This window comes from Cetorhinus maximus, chromosome 2 (assembly GCF_964194155.1).
Source record: "Cetorhinus maximus chromosome 2, sCetMax3.hap1.1, whole genome shotgun sequence".
Lineage (NCBI taxonomy): Eukaryota > Metazoa > Chordata > Chondrichthyes > Lamniformes > Cetorhinidae > Cetorhinus > Cetorhinus maximus.
This window is the reverse complement of record NC_135880.1, coordinates 186887121-186906606: the sequence shown is the minus strand read 5'-3', so window position 1 is coordinate 186906606 and position 19486 is coordinate 186887121.

Here is a 19486-nt window from a genome sequence, read left to right as displayed (position 1 = left end):
ATGCACATGAGCTGAGTGGACTGTGCACCCACAGTGCACCCTAGCATTGGCAGTGCGAGTGCCCAGTCACATCAGTGAGACATCAGGCACCCTCACATGTTGGGTAACAATGAGAGGGGGCAATACTGAGGAGCACGGCAGCTCCTGTCAATGTCATGCTGGGAGAGTTGAGGGAGAACAGCCGACTCAGAAATCATTCTCCCCTCATCCTGCAGGGAAAACTCCAGCACAACATCAGGGAGATGGCACGGACAGGAGGCAGAGGGCTAGACCTCCAGCAGCTCACTGCCACAGAGGAGGCAGCGCTGGGCATTGTGTGGGAGGCAGGTGGCAGGCTCGGTGATGGTGAGGCCGGAAGCCGGGAAGAGCAGGATCATTTGATATCTCTACCCTCAGGTGAAGGATATGGAAGAGATTCCTGCCCAATCTGTGCTGTGGCTCTTTGCCGCTATCATCGATGAGGACGGTTCCACTGAAGCACCTGCTCAGTTGTCCGAGTTCTCATCAACATCTTCTGCCGACGTCTCTGACCGAGACAGCAGCCGGCGAGCCGCAGAGTGTAACCGTACAGACATCACCAGCCTCCTGAGCAGGGAGACACTCCACACAACCCACACCGTCACTCCACACAGCCCGCACCGTCACTCCACACAGCCCGCACCGTCACTCCACACAGCCCGCACCGTCACTCCACACAGCCCGCACCGTCACTCCACACAGCCCGCACCGTCACTCCACACAGCCCGCACCGTCACTCCACACAGCCCGCACCGTCACTCCACACAGCCCGCACCGTCACTCCACACAGCCCGCACCGTCACACCACACAGCCCGCACCGTCACTCCACACAGCCCGCACCGTCACTCCACACAGCCCACACCATCCAGCAGCGCAGACACGGTCACCTAGATTAGAGCGGAGAGCATGGAGTGAATGGCACACCCGGAGTGAGCAGGAGTCGGACAGTAAAGCAGCATCAGCAGGGGGCAGTTTGGAGGATGGAGAGCAGATACAGCCAGGCTCTTCAGGGCAAAGAAACTGGGCCTTGGGTGTGACAGACAAGGAGGGTTTTCTGGAGAATCAGAGGCAGGGGAGTTGCTGATTGTCGGAGATCCCTGAGGAATTGTGAAGCCATGAGAAGCCAATGGAGGAGTCTGTGCGGTGCGTGTACTCTGCCATGACTCAGGGATTTCATTGCATGAGTTCCTCCGTTGAGAGCTTTTCCACCCTCTTGGAGAGCCATAAGCAGCATCATTTTGAGTGGGAGCAGGAACAGTACACTGATGTGCACAGAAGGAATAAGACTCTGTGCAGCCCGAATGCTCAGTGTTACGGATGATGTAAAGATGCGAGTAGTGGATGCATCCCAGCCACACAAACTATGAAAGGGCTGATGCAATTGAAGAGGCTGTTGAGCGGGACACCCCTTGGGGACAATGGTGCCAACCTTCGCCTTCTCAGCACCCCCTGACTCAGGAACAATCCATGCCCCAGGGTCCTGTGGCAGAGGCTGCCCTTGCAATGCCACAAGCTCAGGAGCCTGTGGAGGAGACCCCAAGATGAGGATGGAAGCCACGGGCATCTCAGCTGGACACAGGTACAATGGAGACGGCACCTCACCCTCAGCCACAGGGTGAACACCGCATAGGAGTGGGCCTGGGTGTGTGGCACCATGCTGGGAATTACACTTGATGGATAACCTGGGTGACATTATCTCTGTCTTTTTTCTTATTTGATTTATATTGTTACAATAAAATTGTTTGAGTCTTTTTTATGTTAATGGATGTCGCGGGGACCAGAAAGAAGGACGAGGGAGAAGGTGGTTTGGGTGGGTTAGTGGGGGAGAGGGCATGGCTTTATTACGGGTGCTGGGTCTGTGATATTGTGTATTATATCTGTGATATAATGTACAGTGCAGACCCCATGATTCTTGTCCATGGGAGGCAGTTGGATGATCCATGTGTGTGCTTGCTGGGTGATTGACCATCCTGATGGAAGTTGAATTTTGCAGTCATGTGACATAGGCCTGGGAGCTACTCAGGTGAAGGGTTGAAAGGGGCACGTGGACACGAGACTATGCCATAGTGAGCCGTAGATTGAGTGAGGGGTTGGGAATTTGGTTCAGGTGCAAATTTGGGGCAGAGGTGTTCTCCTTTTTCCATTCCTTTTCCGCTCCAGTGGTTGTTGAGTTTCCTTCCTTGCCTCCAAACTAGAGGAGTGCAACTTTCTATTACTTTATCTGTGTAAATTATTAACTAATTGACTAATTAAATAAATAATGTTGGAGGGAAATGGCAGGACTGGTGGTGTGCTGTGATTGCAGCATGTGGGAATCTGGGGCATGCACTGCAATCCCAGGCAGCCATGTCTGCAGCTTCGGCAACTTTGGCTCCAGTTGCTGAGCTGGACTCTTTCCTGCTTTACTCTATCTAGGCCCCTCATAATCTGTACAACTCAACTGGGTCACCTCTCAGCCTCCTCTGTTCTAAGGAAAACAAGCCCAGCCCATCCAATCTCTCCTCATAGCTGCAATTTTCAAGCCCTGGTAACGCTCTTGTAAATCTCCTCTGCACTCTCTCCAGAGCAATTATGTCCTTCCTGTAATGTGGTGACTACAACTATAAACATAATTCCAGCTGTGGACTAACCAGCATTTTATACATTCCAGCATTACATCCCTGCTTCTATATTCAATACCTCATCCAATAAAGGAAAGCATTCTATGTTTTCTTTACCACCTTACCCACCTGTCCTACCACCTTCAGGGACCTGTGGACATATACTCCAAGGTCTCTCACTTCCTCAACCCACTTAGTAGCTTCCCGTTTATTGAGTATTCCTTTGCTTTGTTTGCCTTCCCCAAATGCATTTCCTCATACTTCTCCGGATTGAATTCCATTTGCCACTTCTTCGCCCACTCAGCCAAATCACTGATAACATTCTGGAGTCAACAGCATCCTCTTCGCTATCAACTGTAAAGCCAATTTTTGTGCCATCTGAAAATTTCTCAATCATGCCTGCCACGTTTAAGTCCAAATCATTAATATCTACAACAAACAGCAAGGTCCCGAACATTGAGCCCTGTGGAACGCCATTGGAAACTGTTCTCTGTTTGCAAAAACATCCATCAACCATTACCCCTGGTTTCCTGTTGCTGAGCCAATATCCTAACTAATCTGTTCTTTTATAGGCCAGAAAATTATAGGCCGATCAGTCTGACTTCTGTGGTGGGCAAATTATTAGAATCCTGTCTCTCAGAATTGATCCTAATAATTTGCCCACCACTGAAGTCAGACTGATCGGCCTATAATTTTCTGGCCTATCCCTCACACCCTTTTTAAATAATGGTACAACGTTCACGGACCTCCAATCCTCTGGGACCTCACCTGTATCTGGTGAGGATTGGAAAATGATCCTCAGAGCGTCCGCTATTTCCTCCCTGGCTTCCTTTTAACAGCCTGGGATACAATCCATCCGGCCCTGATGATTTATCCACCTTCAAGGATGCCAGTCCCTCCAGTACTTCCTCCCTCACTATGCCTATTTTATCTAATATTTCACACTCCTCTTTAACTAGAATGTCTGCATCATCCCCTCCTTAATGAAGACAGAGACAAAGTACTCATTTTAGATGCCCACATCTTTTGCAATCATGCATAAGTTACCATGAACATCCCTGTCAGGCCCTACCCTTTCCTTTGTTATCATCTTGCTCTTAATGTATTGATAAAATATCTTTGAGTTTTCCTTGATTTTACCTGCCAATATTTTGACATATCCTCTCTTTTGCTTTCCTAATTTCCTTTTTTACTTCACCCCATTTACTTTCTGTACTCCTCTGGGCTTCCTAAAGTATTAAGGTTTTTGTGACTGTCATAAGCTTTCTTTCTCTGCTTTATCTTGGCCTGTATGCTTCTGGATAACCAAGGGGTTCTAGATTTGGCAGTACCACCCTTTTTCTTTATGGGGACATGTCTACACTGTGCCCGTGGAATCTCATCTTTGAATGTCTCCCACTGATTTGACAGTTTTTTCCTTCTAACATCTTCTTCCAGTCCACTCTCGCCAGATCACCTCTCAGCTTCGTAAAATTTGTCTTCCCCAATTTAGAACTTTTATTCCTGTTCTATCTTTGTCCTTTTCTATAATGATGCTACATCAAACTGTATTATGGTCACTATCGCCAAAATGTCCCCCACTGCTACTTCATCCACTTTCCCAGCTTCATTTCCTAAGGCTAAATCTAGAATTGAGCTCCTTCTCATTGGGCTTGTTACCTGCTGGCTTAAAAAGTTCTCTTGAATGCAGCTGAAGAATTTTTTGCCCTTCACACTGTTTCTGTCCCAGATTTTTTTTAATTCTTTTATGGCGTGAGGGCTTCGCTGGCTGGGCCAGCATTTATTTCCCACCCTAATTGCCCTTGACAAAGTGGTGGTGAGCTGCTTCTTGAACTGCTGCGGTGCATTTGGTGTAGGTACACCCACTGTACTGTTAGGGAAGGAGTTCCAGGATTTTGACCCAGCGACAGTGAAGAAATGGCGATATATTTCCAAGTCAGGCTGAGTGCCTTGGAGGGAAACTTCCAGGTTGTGGTGTTCCCATGTACCTGTTGCCTTTGTTCTTTGAGATGGTAGCTGTTGTGGGTTTGGAAGATGCTGCCTAAGGAGCTTTGGTGAGTTTCTGCAGTGTATCTTGTAGATGGTACACACTGTTGCCACTGTTGGTTGGTGGTGCAGGGAGTGAATGTTTGTGGATGAGTTGCCAATCAAGTGGGCTACTTTGTCCTGGATGGTGTCAAGCATCTTGAGTGTTGTAGGAGCTGCACTTATCAGGCCAGTGGAGAATTCCATCATACTCCTGGTTTGTGCCCTGTAGATGGTGGACAGGCTTTGGGGAGTCAGGAGGTGAGTTACTTATCGCATGATCCCTAGCCTCTGACCTGCTCTTGTAGCCACAGTATTTATATGGCTCGTCCAGTTCAGTTACTGGTCAATGATAACCCCCAGGATGTTGATAGTGGGGGATTCAGTGATGGTAATGCTATTGAACGTCAAGGGGCAAAGGTTGGATTCTCTCTTGCTGGAGATGGTCATTGCCTGACACTTGTGTTGCATGAATGTTGCTTGCCACTTGTCAGTCCAAGCTTGGATATTGTCCAGGTCTTGCTGCATTTGGACATGGACTGGTTCAGTATCTGAGGAGTCGCGAATGTTGCTGAACATTGTGCAATCATCAGCGAACATCCCCACTTCTGACGTTATGATGGAAGGAAGGTCATTGATGAAGCAGCTGAAGATGGTTGGGCCAAGGACACTACCCTGGGTTTTCCCCTGATTCCCATTGACTCCAGTTTTGTTAGGGCTCCTTGATGCCACACTCTGTCAGAAGCAGCCTTGATGTCAAGGGCAGTCGATTTCACCTCATCTCTGGAGTTGAGCTCTTTTGTCCAAGTTTGAACCAAAGCTGTAATGAGGTCAGGAGCTGAGTGACCCTGGCAGAGCTCAAACTGAGCATAAGTGAGCAGGTTATAGCTCAGCAAGTGCCGCTTGATAGCACTGTTGATGACCTCTTCTGTTACTTTACTGATGTTGGAGAGTAGACTGATGGGACAGTAATTGGCTGGGTTGGATTTTTCCTGCTTTTTGTGTACAGGACATACCTGAGCAATTTTCCACATAGCCGGGTAGATGCCAGTGTTGTAGCTGTACTGGAACAGCTTGGCTAGGGGCACAGCAAGATCTGGAGCACAAGTCTTCAGTACTATTGCTGGAATACTGTCAGGGCCCATAGCCTTTGCACTATCCAGCGCCTTCAGCCATTTCTTGATATCACGTGGAGTGAATCGAATTGGCTGAAGACTGGCATCTGGAATGCTGGGGACCTCCAGAGGAGGCTGAGATGGATCATCCACTCGACACTTCTGGCTGAAGATTGTTGCAAATGCTTCGACCCTATCTTTTATATTACGGTAGTTGAAGTCCCCAACTATTACTGCCCTATTGTTTATGCACTCAGAAATGTGCCTACATATTTGCTCTTCTATCTCCCTCTCTCTATTTGGGGACCTATAGTACGCTCCTAGCAGTGTGGCTGCCACTTTTATTTCTGAGCTCAACCCCCATATGGCCTCATTTGAAGCTTCATTTTGTACATCATCCCTCCTCACAGCTGTAACTGATTCCTTAATGAATAATGCCGCAGCCCCTTTTTATCTTCATCTCTATCCGGCGTGAAAACTCTATATCCGGGGATGTTGAGTTGCCATTTTTTCCCCTCCTTAAGCCAAGTTCCTGTTATAGCGATAATATTATGCTGCCATGTGTCTGTGTGCCCTTATCTCATTGACTTTATTTGCTATACCCTTTGCATTCACATATGCACCTTTTAACACTGCCAAATTCTTATGCTGTACATTTTTAACTTTCAGAGTCACTTGCTAATTTTCTGTCTCCCATTCCCTGCTCTGAATCTACCCTCAGGTTCCCATCCTCCTGCCAATCTAGTTTAACCCCGCCACCCACCCCCACTCCCCACCCAACAGCACTAGCAAACCTCCACATGAGGATCTTTGTCCCAGTCCTGTTCAGGTGTAGACCGTCCGGCTTGTACAGATCCCACCTTCCCCAGAACCAGTCCCAATGCCTCAGAATTCTGATGCCCTCCCTCCTACACCAACTTTCCAGCCATGTGGTTAGTCGCTCAATTCTCTATTTCTATGCTCACTGGCATGTAAGACTGGGAGTGATCCTGATATTACTGCTTTAGAGGTCCTGCTTTTCAATCTCACTCCCAGCTCCCTAAAATATGCTTTCAAAACCTCATTCAACCCCCTTTCCTGCCTAAGTCATTGGTACCGCGTGCACCACAACCTCTGGCTGATCACCATTCCCAAAACAATGTCCTACAGCCGCTCAGTGATATCCTCGATCCTGGCACCAGGGAGGCAACCATCCTGGAGTCACATCTATGGCCACAGATATGCCTGTCCGTTCTTATAACTAATGAAACCCCTATTACTACTCCTCTTTCTTACTTCTTGCTCCCCTCCTGCACAGCTGAGCCACGCATGGTGCCATAAACTTGGATCCGACTGCACTCCTCCAAGGAACCATCTGTTGGACTGTCTGGTGGTCACCCATTCCCTTTCTGCCTCTATGCTCCTAAACTACAGTGTGACTCCCTCTTTGAATGTGCTTTCCACAGAGCTCTCAGCCTCGCAGATATGACAGTGGCTCCAGCCACCTCTTCAGCTCCGAAACCCAGAGCTCAAGTTTCCACAGCTGGTGACACTTCCTGCACATGTGGTTGTCTAGGTCACCGGTAGCATCCATGACTTCCCACATACTACAGGGTGCACATTCCACATGGCTGAGCTGCCTTGCCATGCCTAAACTTTACTTCACTTACGTTAACTTTATTTCACTTTGGTTTACTTATTTCTTTATTTTACTTTAACTTCACTTCCTTCTTGCTTGTGTCTCTTACTTAGATCTAAATAGCTACTTCTTTAAAAATATGATTTTCTAATTTTCAGTTATTTAAAGACATTCCTAACAGCAGTTTCTCACCAACCAATGAACTTACGGTTTTCCTGTGATGTCTTTCTGATTTTTTTTTTGAAACTCAGCCAGCTCACGAGTAGATCGGGTCTGGTTCTCTCTGCCCTTGAAGGTAAGCAAGGGCCCCAAGCCTCGCCTTCTCTATTATCTATTCCTGAGTCAAGGTGTCCCCCATAGGTCTGGTTCTCTCTGCTCCCTGAATGTGAGTAAAAGGATGGGTTTTAAACAAACTAGCAAAATATCCACCAACCAACCACTTCACTGCTTTCCTGTGATGTCACACGATGTCAGACAGCGGCTGCTGTGGGGGACACAGACTGGACAGCTCTTCTCACTGATGCTGACCACCTCTGGGTCTTCTTTCTGCCGTTCTGATGTTTGGGAGCTAAATTTGCCAACGATACCAAGGTAGGTAGGAAAGTAAGTTGTCAAAAGGAGATAGAGAGACAGCAAAGGGGTTTGGACAGGTTAAGTTAGTGGGCAAAATTCTGGCATTTGGAGTATAATGTGGGTAAATGTGAATGTGTCCACTTTGACAGGAAGAATAGAAAAGCAATATATTATTTAAATGGAGAAATATTTCCGAACCCAGTGGTACAGAGGGATCTGGGTGTCCTGGTACATGAATCACATAAAGTTAGTATGGAGATACAGCAAGTGATTAGGAAAGCGAATGGAATGTTTATTGCCAGAGGAATGGAATATAAAAATAGGGAAGTTTTACGACAGCTGTACAGGGCCTTGGTGAGACCATATCTGGAGTACTATGTACAGTTTGGTCTCCTTATTTGAAAAAGGATATAATTGCTTTAGAAGCAGTACAGAGAATGTTCACTTGACTCATTCTTGGGGTGAAGGGGTTGTTGTATGAAGAAAGGTTGAACAGATTGGGCCTTTACCGATTGCAGTTTAGAAGAATGAGAGGAGATCTCACTGAAATATATAAGATCCTGAAGGGACTTGATAGGGGTGGATACTCAGACGATATTTCCTGTTGTGGGACATAGTTTAAAAATAAGAGATCTCCCTTTTAAGACGGAGATGAGGAGAACCTTTTTCTCCCAAAGGATTGTTAGTCTGTGGAATTCTCTTCCCCAGTGGTCTGGGTTTTAAAGTTATTCAAGGCTGAGTTAGATTTTTGACAGACAAGGGAGTCGAGGGTTATGAGGAACAGACAGCAAAGTGGAGTTGAAACCACAAACAGATCAGCCATGATATTATTGAGTTGTTATTGGAGTTGCTTCTTCCCATCTCCAGCCCCTGAGCTGTTGGTGGTTTATGCAGCAGGACTTCCTCTGCCAACCCTTGCTGCCCAGGTGAAGCGAGCCCTTCAGGAACCCCACCCCTCACTAGTGAGAAATACAAGCCTCCTGGCATCAGCAATAGCAACTCTGTTCTGTTGGTTGAGCAGCTGAGTGCGATTGTCCATGTTTTGTGTGAGTTTTCTGGTGTCTCCATTCACTCTGACAGTTCCCTGCTATGTACAGGCCAGCTTCACCCTGAGGTGCCCCAGACACTGTGGGTTCCCCATGACTGGCGATTGAAAATCTCAAACCAGCCCAGTGAGGCCCTTTAATTAGCTCCACAAGTACCTTAACAGCCATTTAATTGGAGGTGTGACGGGTCCCAGACATTCCCCCTCCCATTGAGTTCCGGAGGTGGTGGGATCCAGTGTTCCCTACAGGAACGTAATTTTTAAATCGCATTCACACCCGTTCCTGCCCCCACCAGCAATTGAAATTCCAGCCAATAGATTCACTACATGGGCCCCTCAATCTCTTTTGACCTCCATTGTTTCGAGTCTCAGAGTCATTACGGCACCGAAAGATGCCACTCAGTTCTCTGTGGAACAATCCAGTCAGTCCTATCTCCCATAGCCCTGCAAATTTATTTCCCTTATTTGTCCATTCAATTTCCTTTTGAAATCATTGATGTCTCTGTTTCCACCACCCTCATAAGCAGATGTGTTACGGGTCATGACCACTGCGTTAAAAACTTCTTCCTCTACATCTTTTGCCCAAACCCATGAATGTGTCCCTTAGTCTTTGTACAATTAGCTAATGGGAACAGCTTTTGTCTACCCTATCTAAACCTTGCACAGCTCCATCAAATCTCATTTCAATCTCTGTTGCTACACGTCGAATGAATCCATTTCTCCAACCTAAACACATAACTCAAATCCCTGATCTCGACAACCATTCTGATACATCTCTGCACACTCTTAAAAACCCTCACTTCCATCCTGCAATGTGCTGACCAGAACTGAATCCAATAGTCTAATTCTGGCCTAACCAGAGCTTTGTAAAAGTTCAGCCTGCTCAGGTGTCTGTCTCCCTGCTTCTTATCAATTCTCCATTGCTTTCCTCATTCAGGGGGCTCTGGCTGTGGTTGGATGGCATATTTTAGTTTCTGGTAACCCTGCAGCTGAAGAGCGTGCAGGTAGAGAGGGGAGGGGGGGCCGCATCATATTAAGAAAGACTAGGGCTAGTGCAGGAGTCTTGATCACTGAACCAGCATTCAGTCCTGAATTGGTTTCTCTGAAGATTACAGCCAGACCTGAGGTCACAGCAGCATGTGTGGCTCAGCTGCCCAGTGGCAGCAAGGCAAGGAGAAAGGTCAGAAAAGCAATAATGATGGAGATTTGATGGTTGGGGAGACAGACAGGCACTTCAGTATCTGCAGAGAATGGTATGTTGCCTCCCTGGTCCAGGGTCAAGGATGTCACTGAGTGACTGCAGAACAAGCTAACCTAGCAGGGTGATGGACATCTAAATAAGCATCAATCAAAATGGAGAGAAGTAAAGCTGGAAATAGAAGGCAGAAAATTAATAAGTTAGCACAGAAGACCAAGGAATCAAAGGCTAGAAGATAGATGACAAAGGAGTCATTGAGTGATCAGTGGTATCTACTTCAATGCAAGGAGTCCAGCAATTAAGGCAGATGAGCTGAGGGCACTGATAGACACTTGGAAGTATGAGATCATATGAAATGTGGCTTAAAGTAGGGCAGGAATGGCATTACTGGTTAGAGGGTTTTCAGACGGGAGACAGAGGGGGATAATAAAGGACAGGAGTCACATCATCAAATGAGGCCATATGGATTGATATGAGGAACAAAAATGGGGCAATAACACTGCTGGGAATACGCTATAATGGGGCAATAACACTGCTGGGAATATGCTTTAGAAGAGCAGTAAGACTGCTGGGAATATGCAATAGAGCCCAGTCAAAGAGAGAGATAGAAGAACAAATATGTTGGCAAATCTCTGAAGTGCATAAACAATAGTACAGTAATAGTGGTGGAATTTAACTGTGATAGAACAAAAGGTACAAAGTGCACAGAATTCTTGAAATGTATTTAGGAGAACATTTTTAGCCAGTATATAGCAAACCCAACAAGAGAAGGGCAGTTCTGGGCTGGGCTTCTGGGTTGGGCAGGTGGAAGGGGTGTCAGTGGGAGAGCATTTTAGTGATCGTAATCATAATTCAGTTAGAATTAGAGCAGTTAGAAGAAGGACAGAGACTGCTAAATGTGTAAAACAAAAACAGAAATACCTGGAAAAACTCAGCAGGTCTGGCAGCATCGGCGGAGAAGAGCAAAGTTGACGTTTCGACTTTGCTCTTCTCCGCCGATGCTGCCAGACCTGCTGAGTTTTTCCAGATATTTCTGTTTTTGTTTTGAATTTCCAGCATCCGCAGTTTTTTGTTTTTTATCACTGCTAAATGTGTGGTCTGAGCACACACACAGTGCTATTGAGGGATATCATGAAGAGATATTAACGTCTATAATGTTATTGGAAATTATTTTTAAATTGTAATTGTAATAGGGTCTGTGTCTATGTGTGTGTTTGTGTGTATGTCTGTATGTGCGTGTGTGTGTGTGTGGTTTAATTGGATTAAAGCCAGCTAATCTGGGTGCTTTGATGTATAGTAGTTTTGAGATGTTAATTAGATAAACGTAAGGAGGAGAAGGTAAAGTGTACATTTGCATTTGTTGAATAAAGCATTCAAGAGTGAAAGTAAAATCTTGCACCTACCTGGGATACCATAAGACCATAAGACATAGGAGCAGAAATTAGGCCATTCGGCCCATCGAGTCTGCTCCGCCATTCAATCATGGCTGATAAGTTTCTCAACCCCATTCTCCCACCTTCTCCCCATAACCTTTGATCCCCTTACCAATCAAGAACCTATCTATCTCGGTCTTAAATACACTCAATGACCTGGCCTCCAAAGCCTTCTGTGGCAATGAATTCCATAGATTCACCACTCTCTGGCTAAAGAAGTTTCTCCTCATCTCTGTTCTAAAAGGTCTTCCCTTTACTCTGAGGCTGTGCCCTTGGGTCCTAGTCTCTCCTACTAATGGAAACATCTTCCCCATGTCCACTCTATCCAGGCCTTTCAGTATTCTGTAAGTTTCAATCAGATCCCCCCTCATCTTTCTAAACTCCATTGTGTATAGAGCCAGAGTCCTCAAACGTTCCTCATATGTTAAGCCTTTCATTCCTGGGATCGTTCTCGTGAACCTCCTCCGGACCCTCTCCAGGGCCAGAACATCCTTCCTGAGATACGGGGCTCAAAATTGCTCACAATATTCTAAATGTGGTCTGACCAGAGCATTATAAAGCCTCAGCAGCACATCCCTGCTTTTATATTCTAGACCTCTCGAAATAAATGCCAACATTGCATTTGCCTTCCTAACTACCGACTCAACCTGCAAGTTAACATTAAGAGAATCCTGGACTAGGACTCCCAAGTCCCTTTGCACTCCAGATTTCTGAATTCTCTCCCCATTTAGAAAATAGTCTCTGCCTCTATTCTTCCTACAAAAGTGCATGACCTCACACTTCCCCACATTGTATTCCATCTGCCACTTCTTTGCCAATTCTTCTAACCTGTCTAAATGCTTCTGCAGCCTCCCTGCCTCCTCAATACTACCTGGCCCTCTACCTATCTTTGTATCTTCTGCAAACTTAGCCAGGATGCCATCAGTTCCTTCATCTAGATCATTAATGTATAAAGTGAAAATTTGTGATCTCAGCACTGACCCCTGTGGAACTCCACTCGTCACCGGCTGCCATCCTGAGAAGGACCCCCTTATCTCCACTCTTTGCCTCCTGCCAGACAGCCAATCTTCTATCCATGCTAGTACCTTGCCTCTAACACCATGGGCTCTTACCTCACTGAGCAGCCTCCTGTGCGGCACCTTGTCAAAGGCCTTCTGGAAGTCCAAGTAGATAACGTCCATTGGCTCTCCTTTGTCTAACCTACTGGTTACCTCCTCGAAGAATTCTAACAGATTTGTCAGGCATGACCACCCCTTGATGAAACCATGCTGACTTTGCGCTATTTTACCATGCACTTCCAAGTATTCTGAAATCTCATCCTTAATAATGGACTCTAAAATCTTACCAACGACCGAGGTCAGGCTTATTGGCCTGTAATTTCCTGTCTTTTGCCTCACTCCCTTCTTAAACAGGGGGATTACATTAGCAATTTTCCAGTCCTCTGGGACCCTCCCTGACTCCAGTGATTCTTGAAAGATTACCACTAACGCCTCCACTATCTCTTCAGCTATCTCCTTCAGAACTCTGGGGTGTAATCCATCTGGTCCAGGTGATTTATCCACCTTCAGACCTTTCAGTTTTCCTAGCACCTTCTCCTTGGTAATGGCCACCATACTCACCTCTGCCCCCTGACTCTCTTGAACTTTGGGGATGTTACTCGTGTCTTCCACCGTGAAGACTGACGCAAAGTACCTATTCAGTTCCTCCGCCATTTCTTTGTTCCCCACTATTACTTCTCCAGCGTCATTTGCCAGTGGCGCAATGTCCACTTTTGCCTCTCTCTTACCCTTTATATATCTAAAAATCTCATGCAATCTTCTTTTATATTACTGGCTAGTTTACCCCCATATTTAATTTTCTCCCTCCTTATTTCTTTTTTAGTTGTCCTCAGTTGGTCTTTGTAGGCTTCTCAATCACCCTGGTTTCCCACTGCTCTTGCCGCATTGTATGCTTTCTCTTTAGCTTTTATGCTGTCCCTGACTTCCCTTGTCAGCCATGGTTGCCTCGTCCTCCCTTTGGTATGCTTCTTCTTCCTAGGGATGAATTTTTGCTGTGTCTCCAAAATTACTCCCAGAAACTCCTGCCATTGCTGTTCCACTGTCTTTCCTGCTAGGCTCATCTCCCAGTCAATTCTGGCTAGCTCCTCCCTCATGCCTCTGTAGTTGCCTTTATTCAACTGTAATACCGTTACATCTGATTCCATCTTTTTCCTCTCAAATTGCAGGGAAATTCTATCATATTATGGTCACTTCCTCCTAAGGGTTCCTCCACCTTAAGCTCCCTTATCAAATCTGCCTCATTACACATCAATAAATCTAGAATTGCCTGTTCCCTAGTGGGCTCCACCACAAGCTGCTCCAAAAAGCCATTTCGTCAAGCAATGTGTTTATATTACTTACAAAATTGGTGGAATGAAAGGATTATTGTTAGGAGAGGTAAAATTTAAAAACCTAGTAATACAATGGAATGTTTACATTCAAAGGGGAAGGGAGTTTGTGTGTGTTAATCAGAGACATTTAAGATCTAACCAGCCTGTAAGCCAACAACTGTGTCTGCAAAGAAACCAAGTTGCAAGGAACCTCATTTTGAATTTGTAAGGTCAAATGTGCTTTGCCTGGTGTCTGTTTAAAATCTATGGGTTACTGTTGCCTTGGTGAAGATTTACCTGGGATTAATTTGGGGATTTGTTTAAAAGCTATTGTGGTAGCAGTTTGTAAACATGTATATGCATTTAATTTATTGTTAAATGAATAAATGTTTAATTTATATAAAAAACCTCTTGAGGTGGCCTTATTCCTGAATTCAGAGCTGCATTTCAAACATACCAATTAAAAATATAGGTTATGACAGTTGTTCAAGTTTCCCTCTGGGATTTAAACAACTCAGCCTTTACCAATTGCTGTGTCATAACAAGGGAGATGCAGGATTTTGATCCAGCGACAGTGAAGGAACGGCAATATATTTCCAAGTCAGGATGGTGAGTGGCTTGGAGGGGAACTTGCAGGTGGTGGTGTGTCTGTGCATCTGTGCCCTTGTTCTTCGAGGAGGGAGAGGTCACAGGTTTGGAAGGTGTTGTCGAAGGAGCCTTGATGAATGGCTACAGCGTGTTGTGAAATGTTGGATGGGATAAACATAGTAATAGAGGAAATATTAAGTTTTGAAAGTGAATAAACCCTGAGATGAAAATTATCCCAGGCTTCTAAAAGAAGCAAGGGAAGAAATAGCAAAGGCTCTGACTGTCACTTCCCAATCCTCTCTGCCTATAGGTGTAGTGCCAGAGGACTGAAGGACAGACAATGTTGTACCATTGTTTTGAAAGGGAGGACAGGTTTGATTGAGTTATTACAGACCACTCAGTATAATATGCTCTGCAAATTATTGGAAAATTTCTGAGGGATGGCATAAGTCATCATTTTGAAAGGCATGGATTAATCAGGGACAGTCAGCATGGATTTGTTAAGGGAAGGTTGTGCCTAACTAACTTGGTTGAATTTTTGAGGGTCAATGAGAGTAGCACACTTGATTAAGGCTTGAGATGTCCTCACTAAAGTTATTGTGACTGAAATATGCTAACTACTACAGGAACAACTGCAACTCTAAAACAGAGCAAGGGTTGCATTTCCTACGGCTATCAAGGTTTTCTTTCCGATCAAGTTGCTTTATTTGGAGATAAACCAAAAAACATTTTGAGGCTTTTTGTCAATTGTACATCAATTGTGTTTAATTATATGCAGGTGGAGGTTCACTTTAACATAGATACAGAAACACATAGAAACTGTGGGATGATTAAGTTAAGAGGCACATACTTGTAATGTTCACTATGTAAATAATTGTAAGACTGGGTAAAGGTTGGCTCCAGGGGGAGAAGGTAGGGGAATGACACTAGGTGAATTGTCCATTCAAGAGAGACGGCACAGACACATTAGGTTGAATGGCCTCCTTCTGTGCTGTAACAATTCTGATTCCGTATCATCCTTCATCAATTGGCTTTCTGGACTAGAACATCTTAACTTTAATGCACATGGCTCCTTCCAGGCTCCTACAAATATAAGCAATATCTGTACAGCAATATCTACATCAATATATTTCCATTCCAACGAGGATGGAGGTATTGCTGTATTTGGTTCTTGGGAATGAGGTGGGCCAAGTGGATCAAGTTTCAGTAGAAACTTAGGAGACAATGACCATTGCATCAGAAGATTTCAGATGGCTGTGCAAAAGAACAAGGAGTAATCCAAAGTAAGAAGAATTAACCGGGGAGGGCCCATTTCAATGGAATGAGAATGAATCTGGGCCAGGTGAATTGTAATCAAAGATTGGTGGGAAAAGCCATAACTGAATAATGGGCTACCTTTAAATAGGAGGTAGTTCAGGTACAGTCAAAATACATTCCCAAGAAGGACAAAGGTAGGGCAGACAAATCAATAGCTCCCTGGATGACAACAGAGAGCAACAAGAAACAGAAAAGGCTGCATGTGCTTTTTGTCAGGTGGATAATACAATTGAGAATCAGGCTCAATATAGAAGATACAGAGGGGAATTGAAAAAATAAATAAGAGAAGCAAAGAGAGATAATGAAAAGAGACTGGTAGCTAACATAAAAGGGAATCCAAAAGTCTTCTATAAGCATATAAATAGTAAAAGATAATAAAAGGAGGAGTGAGGCCACTTAGGGGCTAAAAATGGGATTTACACATGGGGCAGGGGGATTGGTTGAGGTACTAAATGAATACTTTGCATCTGTCTTTACCAAGAAAGGAAATGCTGCCCAGGTCAGAGTGAAAGAGGAGGAAGTTGAGACACTTGTTGGGTTAGAAGTTGATAAGGAGAAGGTATTAGATAGACTGTCTGTACTTAAAGCTGATAAAACACCAGGAACAGGTTAGATGCATCCAAAGAAACTCAAAGTAAGGGTTGAAATTACGGAGGCACTGGCTGTGATTTTCTAATCTTCCTCAGATACAGGAATGGTGCCAGAGGATTGGTGAATTCCAAATTGCCAGTACACTCAAATAAGCCCAGCAACAACAGGCCAATCAGTTTAACCTTGGGGAAACATTTAAGAAATGATAATTTGAGACAAAGTTAACAGTCAATTGGTCAAATGCAGTATAATTAAGAAAAGCCAACATGGATTTGTTAAGGGCAAATCATATTTAACTAACTTGATTGTATTTTTGAAGAGGTAACAGAGAGGGTTGATGAGGGTCATGCTGTTGATGTGGTTTAAGAAACATAGAAACATAGAAACTAGGAGCAGGAGTAGGCCATTCAGCCCTTCGAGCCTGGTCCGCCATTCATCATGATCATGGCTGATCATCCAACTCAATAGCCTGCTCCCGCTTTCTCCCCATATCCTTTGATCCCTTTCACCCCAAGAGCTATATCTAACTCCTTCCTGAAAACATACAATGTTTTGGCCTCAACTACTTTCTGTGGTAACGAATTCCACAGGCTCACCACTCTCTGGGTGAAGAAATTTCTCCTCATCTCAGTCCTAAATGGTCTACCCCCTATCCTCAGACTGTGACCCCTGGTTCTGGACTCCCCCAACATTGGGAACATCCTTCCTTCATCTACCCTGTCTGGTCCTGTTAGAATTTTGTAGGTTTCTATGAGATCCCCCCTCATTCTTCTGAACTCCAGCGAATATAATCCTAACCGACTCAATCTCTCCTCATATGTCAGTGCTGCCATCCCAGGAATCTGTCTGGTAAACCTTCACTGCACTCCCTCTACAGCAAGAACATCCTTCCTCAGATAAGGAGATCAAAACTGTGCACAATATTCCAATTGTGGTCTCACCAAGGCCCTGTATAATTGCAGCAAGACATCCCTGCTCCTGTACTCGAATCCTCTGGCTATGAAGGCCAACATACCATTTGCCTTCTTTACCGCCTACTGCACCTGCATGCTTACCTTCAGGGACTGGTGTATGAAGAGACCCAGGTCTCGTTGCATATTCCCCTCTCTCCATTGATAGCCATTCAAATAATAATCTACCTTCCTGCTTTTGCCACCAAAGTGGATAACCTCACATTTATCCACATTATACTGCATCTGCCATGCCTTTGCCCACTCACTCAGCTTGTCCAAGTCACACTGAAGCATCTCTGCATCCTCCTCACACCCCGCCCTCCCACCCAGCTTTGTGTCATCTGCAAATTTGGAGATATTACATTTAGTTTGTTCATCTAAATCATTAATATATATTGTGAATAGCTGGGGTCCCAGCACCGATCCCTGCGGTACCCCACTAGTCACTGCCTGCCATTCGGAAAAGGAGCCATTTATTCCTACTCTTTGTTTCCTGTCTGCCAGCCAGTTTTCTATCCATCTCAATACACTACCCCCAATCCCATGCGCTTTAATTTTACATGCTAATCTCTTATATGGGACTTAGTCGAAAGCCTTCTGAAAGTCCAAATAAACTACATCCACTGGCTCCCCCTCATCAACTCTACTAGTTACATTCTCGAAAAATTCCAGTAGATTTGTCAAGCATGATTTCCCTTTCGTAAATCCATGTTGACTCTGTCTGATTCTGCCACTATTTTCCAAGTGCTCAGCTATTAAATCTTTTATGATGGACTCTAGAATTTTCCCCACTACCGACGTCAGACTGACTGGTCTATAATTCCCTGTTTTCTCTCTACCTCCCTTTTTAAATAGTGGGGTTACATTAGCTACCCTCCAATCTGTAGGAACTGTTCCAGAGTCTATAGAATCTCAGAAGATGACCACCAATGCATCCATTATTTCTAGGGCCACTTCCTTAAGGACTCTGGGATGTAGATTATCAGGTCCTGGGGATTTATTGGCCTTCAATGGCATCAATTTCTCCAGCACCATTTCCCTACTAATACTGATTTCTTTCAGTTCCTCCCTCTCACTGTGTTCCCTAACATTTCTGGTATGTTATTTGCATCCTCCTTTGTGAAGACAGAACCAAAGTATGTATTTAGTTGGTCAGCCATTTCTTTGTTCCCCATTATAAATTCCCCTGTTTCTGACTGTAAGGGGCCTACATTTGTCTTCACCAATCTTTTTCTCTTCACATACCTATAGAAACTTTTACAGTCAGTTTTTATGTTCCCGCAAGCTTACTCTCGTACTCTATTTTCCCCTTCTTAATCAATCCCTTGGTCCTCCTTTGATGAATTCTAAACTGTTCCCAATCCTCAGGTCTGTTGCTTTTTCTGGCCAATTTGTATGCCTCTTTCTTGGATCTAATACTATCTCTAATTTCCCTTGTAAGCCATGGTTTGCCCACCTTTCCCATTTTACTTTTGTGCCAGACAGGAATAAACAATTGTTGAAGTTCACTGACAGTGATGTAAGGATCTGGGATGCACTACACCTGGGAGCGATGTTAGGGTCTGTGATGCACTTCTCCTGGGAATTATGTTAGGGTCTGGGATGCACTGTGTGAGCATGGTGCTAGGATCCGGGATGCACTGTCTGAGAGTGATGTTAGGGTCTGGAAGGCACTGTCTGAGACTTGGGTTATGTACTGGGACACACTGTCTGAGAGTGATGTTGGGGTCTATGATGCATTGTCTGAGTGTGATATTAGAATCTAGGATGCACTTCATGAGAGTGATGTTAGGATCTGGAATGCATGTTCTGAGGGTGATGTTCACGTCTGGCATGCACTGCCTGAGAGTGATGCTACGGCCTGGGTTGCACTGTTTGAGATTGTGTTTTGGATCTGGAATGCACTGTCTGAGACTGTTTAGAATCTGGAATGCACTGTTTGAGTGTGATGTTAGGATCTGGAATGTACTATGTGACAGTGGCGTTAGGATCTGGAATGCATTGTCTGTGGGTGATGTAAGGGTCTGGGATGCATTGTCTGAG